This window comes from Leptonychotes weddellii, chromosome 3 (genome assembly GCF_054177405.1).
Source record: "Leptonychotes weddellii isolate Sample4059 chromosome 3, ASM5417740v2, whole genome shotgun sequence".
NCBI classification, from domain to species: Eukaryota; Metazoa; Chordata; class Mammalia; order Carnivora; family Phocidae; genus Leptonychotes; species Leptonychotes weddellii.
Genome location: NC_138371.1, coordinates 81,762,760 through 81,768,616, shown reverse-complemented (window position 1 = coordinate 81,768,616; position 5,857 = coordinate 81,762,760).

Sequence of the window (5,857 nt, the reverse complement as noted above, 5' to 3'; positions counted from 1 at the left end):
AAAGCCACCATTTTTTTTTTCTTACTTCCCAAGGATAGGAAATAAGATTGTGAAACTAGAATTGCTCCAAGTCCTTGTAATTTCTTACTCAACAACCACTTTGAGTAAACCACTTAGTCTCTTTGATCCTAAGTAGGCACACATGGATTATGTACGATGACTACATCTACCTTATGAATTTATTGTAGATGCTAAAAAGTATATATCCATATATATACATATATATATATATGAAAGTCAATAATACAATGTTAAGTGACTTATATGTGCTATTCAAGGAGATTAAAAAAGTATTATATGAGTAAGCCACCTCACTAGAGATATCCTCATGACTTTATCTTGGAACACAATCAGAACCTGAGAACATATCTTCTGCCTATGGCCATCAGTAAAAGAAAATATCAGCAATATGACTAAAGGAGACTTCCCTTGCTTTTATCCCCCCTTCAAGAACAACGTGGCACCCAAACATGAACAAAATGCCTTTGTGGGAGCTGTGGGATCAAGCACAAAGAGACCTCCAAGGAGTCCTGCTGACCCTTACATTGGATGATAGGCATACAGACCTCAGTCATGGCTGTGGACCCTGCGATGGCCTGTGTACTAGCTCTACCTTCTGTTACTTGTGGTCTGGGAGCCCCTGGAGAACATAGTCTTAACAATCACCCATTGACAAGTGAGCCTTTACAGAAGTCTAGGGTAGATTATATATCACAAAGTAAGTTATTTAAGAAGACAGAAATCACACCAAGTATCTTTTTTGACCATACTATGATGAAACTAGAAATCAATAATAGGAAGAAAACTGGAAAGTTCTCAAATATGTAGGGACTAAACAACATGCTACTGAACAACCAATGGGACTCAGGAAAAAATTAAAAGACTAGTCAAAAAAATATCTTGTGACAAATGAAAATGGAAACACAACATACCAAAAATTAGGGAATGCAGCAAAAGCATACCTAACAGAAAATGTTATAGCAATAAACACCCACATTAAGAGAAAAGAAAGAGGTCAAATAACCACTTAACTTTATACCTCAAGGAACTAAAGAAAGATGAATAACTAAGCCCAAAGTTAGCAGAAGGAATAAAATAGCAAAGATAAGGGCAGAAATAAATGAAAAAGACCAGAAAAACAATAGAAAAGATCAATAAAACTAATAACTAGTTTTTTGAAAAGAAAAATAAAATTGACAAACCTTTAGGTAGATTAACTAAAAAAAACTCAAAAATATCAGAAATGAAAGAGACATTGCAACTAAAATCACAGAAACATAAAGGATCATAAAGGACTATTATGACCAACTCTACAACAACAAATTAAACAACCTAGAGGAATAGGATACATTCCTAGAAACATACAACCTACCAAAACTGAATCATGAAGAAATAAAAAATATAAACAGACCAATAATGAGTAAGGAGATTGAATTAGTAATCAAATATCTCCCAACAAAAAAAGCTTAGGACTTGATAGTTTCCCAAACTCTACCACTCATTTAAGGAAGAATTAACACTATCTGTCTCAAACACTTCCAAAAAAATTGATGTGGAGGAAACACTTCCAAATTTGTTTTATGATGCCAATATTACCCTGATATCAAAGCCAGAAAAAGACACTAAAAGAAAAAAAAAAAAAAAAAAAGCCCTAATGATAAATATCCCTTATGGATATAGATGCAAAAGTTCTCAACAAAATATTAGCAAAGCCAGGACACCTCGGTGGCTCAGTCAGTTAAGCTTCTACCATCAGCTCAGGTCATGATCCCAGGGTCCTGGGATCGAGTCCCACATTAGGCTCCTTGGTAAGTAGGGAGCCTGCTTCTCCCTCTGCCTACTGCTCCCCTCACTGTGCTCTCTCTCTCTTTCTCTCTGACAAATAAATAAATAAAATCTTTAAAAAATATATTAGCAAACCCAATTCAACAGCACATTAAAAAGTTGTACACCATGAGCCAGTGGGATCTATCTCTGGGATGCAAAGATGGTTCAACATACATAAATAAATAAATGGGATACACCATATTAGTGGAATAAAAATTCATATGATCTCAACAGATACAGAAAAAGCACTTGACAAACTTGAAAAGGAAGAAGTACAAATGTCTTTGCAAATGATTTGATTTTACATATAAAAATTCTTAAAGACTCCACCAAAAACTGCTAGAACCAATCAACAAGTTCAGGAAAGTTGCAGGATACAAAATTAACATACAGATAATCTGTTGTGTTTCTATATACTAACAATGAGATATCCGAAAAAGAAATAAAGAAAACAACCCCATTTACAATAGCATCAAAAAGGATAAAATACTTAGGAATAAATTTAATCAAGGAGGTGAAAGATCTGAAAACTGTAAGACATTGAAAAAGACATAAGGAAATGGAAAGATACTCTGTGCCCACAGTGCTTAACCAGAATCTACTATCATTTTTTATTTTATTTTTTTTTTTTTTACCACCCCCAATGTTAGCATCAGTGATTCTCTGAGAAGGTGCTTTTGTATTTTTATTTAGATCTGCCTCATGCAGAATGGGTTTGGGAGTATATCTAGAAAAGATAGTTCCCGAAGTGTCAATTCTATGATTTCTTCCACTTCTGTAATTTAAAAGAAATGTTTTAAATACCTGAGTAACTTGAAAATCTATTAACACCATGAAGGAGAGAAATGAGCTCCTTGGCTCTAAAAATGGAGCAAAGGCTAAAAATGGAGGTTCTATTATAGTCTCATGGCTGCTGAAGCTGTTATTACTACAGAAGTGTGTCTGTACATTTTTAAGGGGAAAATTATCACAATGATTTATTTGATGAGGAGTAACCACTAAGCTCCTCATAAAAGATCCAAAATCTGGTTAGCATAAAGGGGTGGTCTGCTAAGATATTTAATTACAAGTTTCTTTTTTTCAACTTTTCCTTCTTATTGTCAAGGAAATTTCACAGACAGACTTGTAACCTAACAGTGCTTTAGCTTTAAACCTGTTGAAGTTATCTACACCTAATCAGTAAATTCAAACCTACCCACACACAAAGAGGAGAGACAGGATGTAAATGTAAACTGTCATGTATCCCATTTTCCAAGGCGCTTACAAATGTTGAACAGATCTGTCATTCTACTTCGTAAGTGAGACCAGATGTCCCTGAAAAGTTCTGTCCAACGATTTTCGGTGGGATAAAAAGCTTTATACACATCCTTATAGCTTTTTGCTTGTCAAAGGAGAAAGACTGAAAAATCCAGGCTGGATGAAAAGGTAAATATAAGGAGGAAATCTTTACCATAACTTTTGTCCAGTTGCTATTTCTCACTCCCTCCTTCTGCTCAAGATGGTGACTTGTCAGCCACCCACCTATCCTCAACCACTTTCCTAGCTCTGGTAAAAACAGCTGTGGAAAAGAAATGTAGCTTTTTCTTCCCACTCCTTTCAGAATATACTGTCTCTATTTGTTAATTTTATCATAATACTGAGACTTTGGCACAGGGTTTTTCACAATTCTTGTTATCTGACTGTGGTTCTAATAACATATGGTAATATTTTTCTTATTATACTCCCTGCAAAATATCAGAAGATTTCATCTTCAAATGGCCATTTTAAACAATACAATCTATCCACACTATTTTCTAACAAAAATCCACTCGAGATAGGTATACCTTTAAGATGCTATGCCCTTATAGATACCAGAGTAACCCTTTCACCTAATATGGTATTGTGACTACTTTCTGTAAATACTCTTCTCCGTCAGTTTTAAAGTGTTTATTTTACCGAAGTCTTGATTTTCAGCTATATTGGAATCTTTCGTGTTCATTAAAATAAGATTTGATTGCATAGGGGTAAAGTCTAACTTCTACAATTTCACCGTACATCTTGAATTGGCAGACTTAAGTTTTGTTACTCATGCCAAAACAGTAAATTTTGCAAATTTAACTCATTCCCCCCACTTACTCTAGTGCCTCTTAAATACTTCTTTGGGTATTTTACTTCATTAGCCTGTAGTTAGCTTTTCTTTTTATTCACATCCAAATTTAGCTTTCTTTGCATTTATTCAAATATTTCAAGCATTCACTTGTATTATTTTATTTTTTTTTAAAGATTATTTATTTATTTATTTGAGAGAGAGAATGAGAGAGAGAGAGAGAGCACACATGAGAGTGGGGAGGGTCAGAGGGAGAAGCAGACTCCCCGCCGAGCAGGGAGCCCGATGCGGGACTCGATTCCGGGACTCCAGGATCATGACCTGAGCCGAAGGCAGTCGCTTAACCAACTGAGCCACCCAGGCGCCCCACTTGTATTATTTTAAATAAATAATGCAAGACAGGAAGCCTAGAAGCCTTTCTCAAGTACCATAACCCCTACAAACAATAGTCTCAATATACCTGTTGGGTTCTTCCATAATCTCAGACAGGTGCCAAATGCCATTTATATAGAGCAATATAGATTACCTGGACACCAAAAGGTGTGTATCAAGAGATTATCTTCTTTTGTTTTTTTTTGTTTGTTTGTGTTTTTTATCTGTTTTATTCATTTGAGAGAGAGCATCAGCAGGGGGAAAGGCAGAGGGAGAGGGAGAAGCAGACTCCCCACTGAGCTGGGACTCAGGGCTCCATCCCAGGACCCTGGGATCAAGATCTGAGCCGAAGGCAGACGCTTAACCATCTGAGCCACCCAAGCTCCCCTCCTCTTTTGTTTTTAATACTTCTTGTAACAATATATATTGGCTCAAATATGTTAAATATATATATGTAAATAAAATTTTTCATCTAGCTTTGTTAATCACTCCCTTGGCTTTGCTCATTTCAGCAAAGCTCAGACATAACTCAATATAGTACAAAATAACATTTTTGTGACATTGTAATAAAGTCTTTATCCCAAAGACATCAATAAAGAAAGAAATTAAAAATTTTTTAAGTAAATGGAAATAAATCAGATCAAGTGTTACAGATATCAGCTATGCAGAGGCAAATAAAGCATATAAATGGATTACTGACAGGGACCAAAACAAGAAAGGGCAGCCAGAAAGTACCTAGAGGCCACGGAAAATGCTATCAACTTAAACCATGGAAAGATACTACTAGTTAAAGATACTATTGGACCTAGTTAATATGCCATTAAAGTCAAGGAATAAAAAATACATACTAAAGGTGTTTTTCCTGTAAGTACTGATATGTATTTCAATGGTGTAATTGATTCATTGTCAGTTATCCCAAAGAATGTGTCATTTTCTGGTTCCAGGTCTTTTATTTTTACTGATAAGCTGTATCCCACCCTAGGCGAGTTATACAACCTCTATGGCCTTCAGTCTCTTCCTCTGTAAAATGATAAGGAGTTTAGAGCTAAATATATTATAGCTTCCAGCTTCTAATTTTTTTTTAACTTTAGAACAGTTTTTGATTTACAGAAAAATTGCCAAGATGGTACAGAGAATTCCTATAATAACCCACATTTAGTTTCCTCTATTAATAACATCTTACATTTGATGGTACATTTGTCAAAATTAATGAGATAATATCAATATATTTCTTACTAAAGCCCATACTTTATTCAGACTTCCTTACTTTATATACCTACTTTGTCTATTACAAATCTTGTCCAGGATACTAAACATTGCATCTAGTCATCCTATCTCCTTAGGCTTCTCTTGATTGTGACAGTTTTTGAAACTTTCCTTGTTTTTAATGACCTAGACAGCTTTTTGGAGAGTTACGGAACCTGAACTGAATCGCCCAACAGAAGAATCAAGTGGCACCTGGAGATCTTGGAGGATAGGAGGTTTATTTAACGCCGAGAGGCTCAGAAGAGAGTGGTCTCCAAAGGTCTGAGCCCCAAGCACAAAGGGTGCAATTTATACACTTCTACTTCC